This window comes from Aythya marila (assembly GCF_965140915.1).
Source record: "Aythya marila genome assembly, chromosome: 2".
Taxonomy (NCBI): domain Eukaryota; kingdom Metazoa; phylum Chordata; class Aves; order Anseriformes; family Anatidae; genus Aythya; species Aythya marila.
Genome location: NC_139043.1, coordinates 146,555,941 through 146,569,084, shown reverse-complemented (window position 1 = coordinate 146,569,084; position 13,144 = coordinate 146,555,941). Strand labels below are relative to the sequence as shown.

The 13,144-nt window shown below is 40.4% G+C and overlaps 1 long non-coding RNA gene across 3 annotated transcripts in view; it reads right to left on the bottom strand.

The window, feature by feature from the left end:
* Nucleotides 1-5,307, bottom strand: part of LOC309874907 — a 36,382-nt gene extending 31,075 nt beyond the window's left edge. For all 3 annotated transcript variants that reach the window (XR_014316940.1, XR_014316941.1, XR_014316942.1), the window contains exon 1: nucleotides 5,162-5,307. This is a non-coding gene — a long non-coding RNA (uncharacterized lncRNA). The remainder of the gene's footprint in view (nucleotides 1-5,161) is intronic.
* Nucleotides 5,308-13,144: the final 7,837 nt, after the last annotated feature.

Here is a 13,144-nt window from a genome sequence, read left to right as displayed (position 1 = left end):
ATACATTGTTCTTGTCAGTTCATTTCAGAGGAAATTCTCCTTCATCATCAAAATACTTACCTCATTATCATTTGAATTCATCCTGTTTTTGCATTCAACCATGAATTCTTTGTATGCCATCTACTAAAAAGATTTTGAAACCTGCTGCTTTTCTCCCCTCAGAGGTGATCACACACTCCCATCACATTTCTTGCAGCAGTACTATGCAGTACACGTAATGAGCCATGGACAGAAAGCTCCACGAAGGGCAGCATCACTCCCTTCCTCTTGCCTCCACATCAGTTAATGTGTTCCCCTGACTAACACGTTTAGAAGGATGCACTACCAGGGCTCGCGATATCCTTTTGGATAAAGGATAAGCAAATAGAGCTCTCCAAGCCTGTCAATAAAAGTATCACTCTTCAGCCTTTGAATAGATAACATATATAGTTCTCTACTATCTCTTCTCACTTAACATCCTTTTTAAAACCCGGGGAAATGAATTGTATATATGATTCCTGTAGTACCACAAAAGGTGCCAGAGGCAAAAATCTCTACTCCAACACTAGTATTTTTACTAGACTAGCACACCAGGACTTCATACCTGATTTCTTGCCCAGTACTCCCTTCTTCCTTCTCATTTTATTTTTCCAGAGTGCCTGTGATTGAGGAGACAGTCCCTGCTCAGTAAGTCTGACCCAAATATCCTTCTCCTAAATGACACAACTATTGTGAAAGCCAATTACTGCACAGTGGGTTCTTCAGATCTATATCTTCCCAAAATTCAATATAGGTGCTGGAAAGTATATCAGAAAATAGATTAATAATGGACAGTCTGAGTCTTGGTATGCTTCCCTGGGATTTATGCTTAACCTCTGACTCAATTAAAGGCCATGGAGGGACCATACACAAAAGAGGTGCTTTAATTCCTTTCCCATGCAATTTACATCCCAAATGGATATCCAGTATCTGCAGGCACTACAAATTACAATTCAGGGAGTCAGAGACAGAAGCCTCAGTGAAGTTCCTGGTGTCTGGGCATTGCAGCCTCCTAAGGGGGTCACTCGGGAAAATATGACAGAGGTGACTGGAAGCAGGAATAAGGGAGAGACGTTGCCCTTGAGAAAGCCTTCTATCCACATCCCAGCACTTTTATTAAAGAGCACCACTGCTGCAGAGAGAAAGAGAGGTTAAGCTGTTAGAGCAGAGAAAAGCTTCATTATGGTTCCACACCCTCAGGCATGCGAAAACCAATCTGCACCTTCCAGAGTTAGGCCCATAAAGATGGGAGGAAAATACATGTGAAGCAGTGAGCTATTAGAAGACCAGATAAATAGTTCAAACAGAGTTATTTATTGGTGTGGTTGGATATATTCCTGGAGCATGGTTACATATCTCCTCCTTTCTATTATGTACCTGTGCAAGTGGTTAGTATTTTGGAAGCAAAAATCCCTGCATGGCTCTACAATAGAAGGTCAGGATGCTTTTCCTTCAGGGTCTCTGCTTAAAGGCTCTTTTACACTACAGAGTCTGAAAAAGAGGAACAGCTGCCTTACTCTGCTTTGAAGATGCGTCTGGATCCATCACATAGAAGTGCCTTACTAATATATTTGACAAAGACTTGCATTTGGGGGTTCATTAAAACCCCCAGTAAAAAAGAGTTTGGGATTGTGAAGACAAGGAAAATAATAATAATAATAATAATAATAATAATAATAATAATAATAATAATAATAATAATAATAATAATAATAATAATAATAATAAAATAAGAATAAGGCAAGGAGCCCAGAGCCTTATCTTTGCATAGACGATTAATGTATAACCTGAACAACTCCTCAAAGACCAGAGTAGGCTGGGTCCTTGTCCCCCTGCAGTTACTAACCACAAAAGAAAAGCAACAGAAAAATGTGTTGCAGAAAATGTCTATAAAGACTGTTTCTTGGTCCCCTCTGGAAAGTCCTACAGACCTGAGTAAGGATGATAATAGTATCTGTCAAAGTCAGAATAAGGAATGCAATCCCTCCCACTACACGAAAAGAGCACTCAGCCTTCTGCATAGGGGAGATCCCTTTCCCCCTACAGAAAGGGATATTTCAAGGTGCTGCTTCCCACCCAACCCTAATAAAAGTGGAAACCTCCCTGACCTTTCCCAGATATCTCTGGACCTCAAAATGAAATAGAAACTCTACAGGAAAACAATAACAAAACAATATCACCATGCAGTATTTCCCTCTAAAGCACATATTAAGGAAGTATTTTCAAAGAATGCTATTGCTGCCTTGAAAAAGAATACCCCAAGCTGTTCCCAGCAATGCAGACAATCTCTTTACTCAATCTCCTGTCCCAGCCATTCCAGAACCTATGACAAGAATGTCCAGAGAGGTTAAAACGCTGAAGGACTACATCACCTGATCGTGCATGAGTACCTCCTTCTGTGCCTGGCTCTACTTCAGGCCTGGGGACCAGAGGTTGGAAAAGCTTGGATTTTCTGTCTCACTGTTCACAGACATGCCCAGTGAATGTTCACATTATAGCAGTGTTGGAAACTGCTGGCAACACATTAAATAATAGTGGCCAAGTGCTTTAGGATCTTCTGTTACCACAGTAACTAAATGTCTCCCAAGTTTTGAAACATCAGCCTAAATTCCTCCCAACTGTTCCGTAATAGCTTATTTCTCCTGGCAACGACCACATGGTGGTGGTGTATCACCATGAGTTCAGTGTTCAGGCCTGACTCCCAGGAACTGAAGAGTTGGTTAAAGGAGCTGGATATTTACAGCACAGCACATTTACAAGGATGCTTGTAGAGTGAACCCTTTAAACCCACTTTACCTTTGAAATTATGCTTATTTCTTAGCTGCTTTGCTTGCAGGGCTGTGTGGTTTTCCAATCAGGAATCTCCCAGAGTATTTTGAACAACGTAGGCATCACTCAGAAGATAAGTCCAAGTGCAGAAGTATTTGAAGTTACATGCCATTTATGTGTCAATCTGGTTCATCTCAACCTGTATTTTTTTTATTTTTATTTTTTTAAATTAATCCTGTGATACTTTATCCACTTCCCAGAAAAAGTGTTTCTGAGATCTCTGTTAGAGTCAAGCAAGGTTGAATGGTCATTGTTCTGAATTTGTTCCTAAAACTCTTCTTCCACAAAGCTTTTCAGCCACCCTTCACCAAAGACAGGTGCTAAAAAGAATGTGTACTGCATTGTCATTGTGCTTTTCAGCCCATTCACAATATAGGCCTTAAATTAGCTGCTGTATGTCCTTGACTGAATGTAGACAGTGACAGCCTGATCTAATACTCAGTGAAGTCAATGGGAGCCTTTCAGTTTTCCCTCATTTGGCCCTGAATCAAGTTCAAAGTTGTCTGGTTCAGGAACCAGATCTTCTGTTTGTACAGAGATGATTATTCTCCAGTATGGATGTAGGTTACAAAAAATCCATTAGGACTTTTGGCACAAAGAAACTATACGTAACAAAGACAGCATGTCTCAAACCAACAGAGAGATTAGCTCCCGTTTAATTGGTTTGAAACAAGGGCACATCATCAACAGGGACAGGAGAACTGGTTTGGACTTAATGAGAAATGCATCTTTTCCCACTCGCAAACTTTTACTGCAAACTCACCCTGAACTTTTTGAGTCAAAACTATTTTAATGACCCTTTTCTTTGCATTGTCATAGGCCTTTCTATCTTAATGTTTAGTCAGGGATCAGAGAAACTTATACCACCACTGCAAGAGGGCTCTTTTTGCCAAGGGAGTCAGTACATACAGGAAATATCAGATATGTCATTAAATATTGTATTCCTATATAATTTCTTGACCAAATGTACACAGGCTCTGACAGTTCAGATTGGCCACTCAACATTCTGACCAAAAAAAATCCTTCTGTGCATTGCAAGTGTAGTGTGCTTGGCATCACAACTCTCTTTTGGTAAAGGCAAGTAACAGCATGCCTTCTTAAAATCTTTGGAACTTGAGAAAATATTAACCCACATCCACCTATTTCAAGCATTTATTAGATAATTTAAGTCCTTGTGAAGATGCTACTTACCCAGGAATAACTGAATTTCCCCAGATTATTTTTTTTCTTGCTGCTGAATATTCGTGGATCCACCCAAGTCCCCATAATACAAAGGACTTGGATGTCTACTTCCTTTGTCCTGACTTTGGGGCCAGCTCCACTAGTGTTTGTAAAAAAAACTTATTGGATCAGCCCTCTCTGGAAGGTGAGGTCTGGAAGCCCTCCTCTTGAAGCTGGAGCTTAATGAGCTAGAGTTCTTACTGAGCTCTGGTATCTTCAGGTTTGTTCACCTGCTTTGAAGCAGGTCTTCAATCAGTCTTCCAATGCTCAGAGCAGATGCTGAACCTGGCCAATAGAACAGTTTGAGGAGCTCTTCCCTGTTAAAATTTTCTTATACAAATTTTCTAAATAGTCAGGAAAAATAATGTTTGAAATATCTATAGATATTTCTGTGGCTATTTTCCCAAAAATACAAAGAGCAAGTGGGTTATTTGGTATGGTTAGAAAGGATGTATCACTCTGAAAACAAATAGTTGTCTGATTCAGATCTATTAAGGCCCCTCTAAGCTGTATGTTGCAAATCAGGTCCATTTATCCTCAGTCACTTAACCACAAAAATAATTTTACAAAGCAGAATATGGCAGAAATTAGACCAGTCATTTCTGCACCTACTTTTTTTTCTTTTTTTTTCCTGGAAACTGGCAGTCTGTGCTAGAGTTTAAGTTCAACCATAAGCACTAGCTGTACTTAGAAGGTATGAAACATTGAATCCTCTTACTGAAGATTTCTCTCCGTTCCCTCAGTGTTCCACTCTTGGCTCTTCTCTGGGCATAATGTGACCACATCAACATTCAAAACTAACACGAAATTCTTCCAATTCTTGTGCTACACTAATCCAAAAATATACATAAGGGTGCTACTTGTAATGAATACTCTCCTGAAAGTCCTTTAGAGCCTCACTAACAATGACAACTTCAGAGGTGCAGGCTTGGCTCTTGGCTTTTCTGGGAATAACAGAAAAACAACATCTTGCCTGGAATTACAAAATAAGACAAGTTAAGGCAGGATGAGACGCCCACTCCTCTGCTTATTAACCTTCCTAAACACAGGTTGAGATAATGTTGAACAAAGAAGAGATTTCAGAGTTCCTTACCTGCATAGCACCAACAGGCACATCTTTTCTTTCTCTTCCTTCCCCTGGCACCAGACACACATCCTATCCTCCAATAGCCTCTCCAGGCAGAAATCTTGCATTACACTACTCTGCTTCTTTGGTGTGAGTAGACTGAAACTCCTTCTTCTCTACCAATTTACCTGCTGGTATCTGCTCAAAGGAAATAACTCTGTGTGTTTTATTTTTTATTTTTTTCCTCTGCTTTCGCTTATCACTGCCTATTGTGCTTATCAGGGACTGGATACCAAAGGTTCAGTGATCCTTTAACAGTGTGGGTGGAGGAAAGAAGTGGAACCAGGCAAAACCTGTGCTTTGATCCTGAATGAGCCAAGGACAATTCACTCAAATCACTTGACCCTTTGTGCCAGAGGCAACTCAGCTGGGAAATTGAGTGAAAACAACAATTTCACTGCAGATCAAATCCAACCTCTGAGCTGAGCTCTCCTGGGCCACTGAGTTCCAGTGCTTGAAACAGCTCATTTGAGCACAGCATCTGATTAAAATCTGAATAAGGTGGCGGAATTAACATAGTTAGTTCTTTATAAAAATGCTCGGCAGAACTTAGGCTCAGAAACATTGCTTTGTCTGGTCAAAGCTATTCACAGAATTGCAGACTGGTTGAGGCTGGCAGGGCCCTCTGGAGGCCATCCGGTCCAACCCTGCTCAAGCAGGGACACCCAGAGCGGGGTGCCCAGGGCCACATGCAGGCAAATTTGAAGATCTCCAAGGACTGACTCCACAGCCTGTATGCCTGTATGGACAACTTGTGCCAGTTCTCACTCAAATCTTTTCTGCTTTTCTGTATAATCTCCAACTCCATCTACTCTTTTCTTTTCACTGCAGTTTTTTTTTTTGTTTGTTTTTTTTTTTTTTTTTTTTTTTTTGGTGGGCACCTCTAGATATCTCATTTAGAAGTATAAATTACTGCTTATTGGTCAAACCTGGAATAACATCATGGCAGCTCCCAGCTCCCTCTTTCCTTCAACCATAGGAAATATTCCACCTTGGACTGCAGACCACAGAATGGTTTGGGTTGGAAGGGACTTTAAGATCACCTAGTTCCAATGCCCTGCCCCAGACAGGAAGGGACACCTCCCACCAGACCAAGTTGCTCAAAGCCCCATCCAGCCTGGCCTTGAGCACCTCCAGGGATGGGGCATCCACAGCTTCTCTGGGAAACCTGGTCCAGTGCCTCATCACTCTCATAGTAAACAGTTTCTTCCTTATATCTAATCTAAACCTAACCTCTTTTAGTTTAAAACAATTTATCCTTTGTATTGTCACTACATATCCTTCTAAAAAATCCTACCTCAACTTTCCTGTAGGCCTCCTTTAAGTACTGGAAGGCCACTAGAAGGTCTCCCTGTAGCCTTCTCTTCTCCAGGCTGAACAACCCCAACAGATGTGCACATACGGATGAATATTTATGGGGCTTTTCATACTGCCAATAGGAGTTTTTCTCTCACCTCTGGGCCCAATGGGAGAAGAAATATATATATATATATATACAGAGAGAGAGAAGAATATATAGAAGAGAAATGGTTAATTGAAGTCCAGTGTGCTTTATGCCATCACATGGCTGTGAGGATTTTTCACTGAACTTCAGCTTCTCTGTTAAGAAGTGGTAAGCCACTGTTTCTGGTCAGGATACATTTTGATGTACATCTACATCATCCTGCTCTGATTGCAACCTGTAGAGATTATATTGGGCTAAGCAGTTAACCCATCACTCTTTCTGTCTTTGCCGCAGCATATTCCTGTGTTGATGACAACAGCTGTTCACACCACTTATTTTCCATCAAAGAGATGCACAGAGTATGATTCCCTTGACCAAACAGAGGTGCCTCTAGTATATTGACTTCACTTTAAAGTCAAAGATAGCCAAGGACAACCAAAATGAAGCTTTATAGACTTTAGCAGAGGCTTGTAAACTCAAATCCCATGTGTTTTATAGGACTCACCTGGCCTAATATTTGGTATCTCTGATACAAGTGTCTGTATCTCAGGTACTAAGTGGTCTCTGGGTGGTCAATGGAGATCTAGTCAGTACAGCCAACAGGTATTTGATGTGGTTCATCCAACCAAATGTAGGCATACATGAAGGTGAACTGCACCCTAAACAGCATTGAGTCTGTGAAGGGAGGAGCCCAGGGTGACTTGTTCACCTGTAGATAACCCCATCCAGACACTGTCAGGTAAGTGAGTGGCAGAAACTCATGAGTCCCCAAACTGAACCAAGCTCTGGAATACCATATGCATTCCTTTATAGAGCTGTCAGTCAGGAGTGATAGTGGCATGCTTCAGAGTGCTCAGGCATATTTCTTGAATGGAGTCTCAGTAGTTTTGAACAAACCTGTCTTGTGTGACTGCTATAGTATCATTCAGAAGGAAGCCTTTACAGGATCTAAGATGTAATATTTTTAATGAAAAGTAGATACGGACAGAAACTACAAACACAGTCTGTGGACTTTCTTTTCTGTGGTAACCTCTTTCCGACACTGTATCACACATTAAATATATTACCTAGAGACTGGAGATTGACTTCAGAGCCCTAACTCACCCCCAGCTGAGCATTGTGTGCTCCTCTGTGGAGTCCCTGATGACCCCCTGGATACAGGGTCTGAGCTGAGCAGTTGTTGCTTTCCCTTTAACATCCTGCTGGAAGAACTCCTGCGCTCCAAGCCATTAGACCGTCTAATAGGAGTAATAAAGCTGATATCAGGTACATTTATTTTAACTATACAATAAGGCACAATGTTAAAACTGCAAGGTGCCAGCTCGGTTTTCAGCAGTACATAATACGTCTTGCATTTTTTACAGTAACCAGCAAGGCATAAACATGTCAGAGAAACTACCCAGGATGCAGAAATATTCCTTGCAGAGCCACTTAAGGAAAAGCAGACACCATTCTTTAAAACCAAGCATGCACAATTAACAAGAAAAATATTGCCAATAAAAAGGGGAAAGATGGCCAGTAAGTAAAATTAGATGGGATAGTTCAGGGTGTGGGTTTGGCAGGAAAATGACAGCTAGAAGTAAGAAAAGCACTTTCAAGGGAACCAGCGTGTGTAGCTGCAGCTTCACAGAACATTGTTATGTGCAAATGGAGCTTTACAGAGGCCTCTTGGCTGACGCACATGGTGACTGTATGTCAGATAAGAGTGGAGTGGGATCCCAGCAAGTTATAGATTTGTCTTTGTAGGGGAAAGGATTTTTGTTGTTATTTATCTCTGGTGAATGGTCAGACCAGAAGGTGTTTAGGTGTCCAGGTTTCAGAACTGGGATCTAAAATCTAATTTGCCAGAGTTCCTATCAATTCGCTGTCTTAATATTTCTGAGGATCTAGACCCAACTGATTTGGAAAAGGTCATAAGCAAGCGGTAAAGAGAGTCTGGGAATACAGCCACTCCACAACATATATTGTGGTGTCTTTTTTTTTTTTTTTTTTTTCATTAGCCCTCTTTACTCATGCATTGATTGGCTGGCACAGTTACCCACAGTCTTCATCTGATCTCTCTTTTGCTCTCTTTTGACCAGAGGTTCTGGCTCACCAATTGTCATGAAACTCCCCTGAGGCAGGGAAACATGAACTGTCCCATTGGGAATTAAGACTCACATCCACATAGACTTAAGGATATGTTGTGACAAAACAAGCACCGGACTGAACCCCATGCTTTTGTTTAAAATCCTTTGCAACCATATTTTCATCACCTCATTGTATTTAGGAGTATAGATTATCTCTAGTTTCTAGATTGCTTCGTTAATAAACAGCTCAAATTCAGAGGGTTCAGCTCGAAAAGCCATCCATATGGGAACATTCAATGAAATCCAAGGACTTTGTTGCAAACAGCTGGCAAATATACAGAACTGCAGGCAAGACTGGAAGCAATACAACAGTGAGCACCACAAACTCAGCATGGATTTGTGTCTTTCATAATGTAAATGTCCTCAGTGCTTTGCAGCAAAAAGTAATAAATGTTTTACAACATTTTAATTGAAAGCCCATAAAACTGAGATGACTGGAAAGAAAGAATCCACGACTATATATTCAGTGTTGAGCAGACATAGAAGCAGTTTTTCATCAAACTCCATTGTAAAACATACATTGAAGGAGTTGATCTGGAAAATCCTTGAATTGCACAAAATAGGCTTGGAAGAGACCTCGAAGACTCTTGTAGCCTACTGCTTATCTCAGAGCAGGGATGAAGAAGCTCACAAGGTTTTCTTACCTATTCTTTAAAGCCTCCAGTTAGAGTGTCCTGGGATCTCGTTAGGCAGAAGAAATATCTTCCATGGAGCAGCCCAAAAATTCAATGTCAATCTACTCTACAGTGAGAGGAAATATGCACGTCAGGTACCTTCATTCACACATCTTCCATTCCCATGTCTGATGTTTGCTGTCTCTAGGTTGGGTTCAGAGTAGCCTTACTGAACACTCATCAGCTGATGATCTATTTTTGTTGGTAGACACAATTGGCCACAAGACTTGAAGATGTTTTTAGCTGAGGAATCCATACCGAAAGAAGAGCTTTCTATCCAAAGAGCAATGTGCACTGTCTGTAAAAGCTCAAAAAAAAAACCAAAAAACAAAAACAAAAAAACAAAAAAAAAAAAAAAAAAAAAAAACCACAGTAAACACAAAGAAGCTGTGCTGTGTTAGCTATTTGATACCTACCATGACCTATCCTTAATAAATAAATAAATAAATAAATAAATAAAATGCATGTAGTAGTTACAAAGAGAAGATTTCAAAATAACTTGTGTAGAATGGTCTGTGTTTTCTTGTGCTGGGGGCCCCAGACCTGGATGCAGCAATGCAGGTGGGGCCTCACAAGGGCAGAGCAGAGGGGGACAATCACCTCCCTCCCCTGCTGCCACCCCTCTGGTGATGTAGCCCAGGACACAGTTGGCCTTCTGGGCTGCATGAACTCACTGCTGGCTCACGTCAAGCCTTTTGTCCACCAGAACCCCCAAGTCCTTCTCTGAAGGGCTGCTCTCAATGAGTTCTTCTCCCAGTCTCTACTTATGTCTGGGATTGCCCCAGCCCAGGTGCAGTACCTTGCACTTGGACTTGTTGAACCTCATTAGGTTCACATAGACCCACTTCTCAAGCTTGTCCAATTCCCTTTGGATGGCACCCCTTCCTTCTGTAATGTTTTTTTACTCAGGTCTTGAATCCACATAAGACACCCACAGCAAACTGTGGTGCGGCACCCCACAGCTCAGTTACACAACCTATAAAGAGCCACCTCTTTCTGAACACTTTGAACTCATCATTTGTTAGCTTCATTTAATGCCCACTAATCCTTTACTTGGGACAGACAGGCAATAATAATTATTTATGTACCTACTTTTGGCCACTCATAATTTTATAGACCTCTATCATATATCCCCTAATAGTCCCTGAGGTCTCCTAATCTACTTAATTGTTCCTTGCAGAGTAGGTGTTTTATACCTTTATCACCCTTGTTGCCTGTCTCTGAGCCTTTTCCACTTTTATTATATCCCTTTTGAGACACAGGGACAGAACTGTACACCCAGGTTTGGTATTTATATAGACACATACTCATGTATTCTGCTTTGTCCATTATCCCTTTCCTAAAGTTCCTAATATTAGATTCATGTTTTCCAAGTGTTTTGAACACTGAACCATTTTTCACAAAGATGCTATCTCTTATGCCGAGATCTTATCCCAAGATCATGTTCTTGGTTGATAAAGTTCTATCAGCACATAATTTCATACAGAAAGTTCAGGAACAACTTTTTTACACATGATTATTATTATCCACACTGAATTTTTTCTGTCTTGCAGTTCTTTAGAGTTAGACTTTATTTCCTTTATCTTAACTTTGTTTGCTCTTCTTTCCAAGATTTTTGATAAATACATGTATGTTGAGCAGAATGGGCCATAGCACATCTCCTTGTAGACCTGTGCTGGTCATGTCCTTCTACTATGATAAATGATCATTTATTCCTAGCCTCTGTTTCCTATCCTTTACCAAATTCTTTGTCAGAGAGCTGAAATTCTTACAACTATATGAGCATTTTTATAGATGTCAGCCAGAAGAGTTAGTTTTCATCATTAATTTCTACCTGATATTGATTTTAATTAAAAGGCAGGTCCAGCATTAGCTATTAACAGTTACTATCGGAATGTCAGATATTAAAACACGTAGCATGTAAGCAATGCTCCAAGATGAAAATCATCCTCTTTTCAGCATCCTCCCTTTCACCTCCATACTATCTTTGAGAAGAATCGTAGTATCAAAGTATTACTCAGGCTGGAAGGGACCTCAAGAATCCACACACCCTGCTTGAAGCATGGCTGTTTTTGAGGTTAGGTCAGGTTACTGGGGGTTTTCTTCAGCCATGTTTTATGTGTGTCCAAGGATAGAGCGAACACATATATTGAACCATATTATTCATAAAATGTTGTCAGATTTAACTGGAGCACATTTGGGGGGTTTCTCTAACCTAAGACAAAGCAATATTTTTTTCTGGTCTTCGGTGGTAACATACCTCTCCCAGCTCACATTTGTTATTGTACTGGTGTTTTCAATGATGAATACTAGGACGATGTTGGTGGTGTTTGGTTGCATAAATATAGATATGTGCCATTTGAGATGCCCTAGAGTATTCCTTTCAGCTTCCAACTCACGTTTCCAAAAAAACATCAGTATCTTGTATATCCTGTAAACTATTGTTCAGCTCCAGAAGAATGTCTTAGACACCAAAGCATATCACAAATAGCACAAAGGCTTATGTTCAGTCAACTAAGCCATCTTAAATGAGCATGATACTTCCCCCTCTCCCTTTTCCTTTTGTTAAATGTACACTGGTCAAAATCCATTTGGTTTTGGCTCTTCACCTGATGTGGAGGGATGGCAATTCAGTCACACCTCTCTACTCACCCATCACTTTGATTAATAGATGTGGGCCAAAGATAAACTTCTTATTTTTTCTCTTGTGAAAGGGTATTGATTTTCCACTGTGAAGTTTACCCATGTGTTGTACCCTCTTATGCACATAAGCAATGCAGCAATACTGGAAGCAGAGAGCTGAGATCCCGACGGTTCATTCCCTGTGCAGAGGAATCTTTCTCAACATTTATTGCAAGGCTGTCTTAGATGCAAATAACGGTATAACAAAAAGAATTGTGGGGAGCTCCTCCTCTTCCTTATGTGCTTCTTCTCAAAAAAGCTAGAAATGCAAAGGCAAATTGGAAACTCAAGGACTGCAAAGCAACCTGTTAATATAAAATGAACTAGTAGGTCCAAAATATTTCTTTTAGATTTCTTCAGGAGTTAAAATTTTCATTGATGTTTTGTGCACACATTTTAAGCATCAGCAGGAGAGTTGGCCTTTTTTTTCTAATTGTGACAATCTACCTCAAACTCTGTTCTACCTTACAAAATCAAACCTTGCTGCAAATGATATGTTAAATGAAGCCTACATACTGTGAAAAGGGTTATATTGGCCTCTGAGCAACAGGGAAACAATTTTGCATCAAATGGATTTAATTAAATGGAAGTTTGCATTTACTAATGTGAGTGGAACTGTGAAATAGTGAAAGAAGGGAGTAAGAGTCTTTGTTTTGTTTCATTTGAGTTATGCTAACAGAAACTAACTTGGAAATTTAGCTCCTTTACCTAATTCAGCTGGTTAGACAGTATATTCCTTCCCATTTATTGAAAATCGGGAAATGTCTTTCAGAGAGTAGTTGCCTCTTAAAACCTTTTTTTTCTCTCTTTCCCCATGCAAAGTTATACAGAGCAGAGAATATTTCCATTTTCCAACATGGATTTATTCATGACCAGCCTTTGCCTTTCATTTTTGTGACAGTGTTTTCCTGAAGGAAAGCACCTGTCTTCTCCCTGATGCTTGCCTTTATGCTGCATGTATGGATAGCCACTCTAACCCCTCAGCCTTCACTGTGCCTACTGAGCACACTGAGTTCTTTAT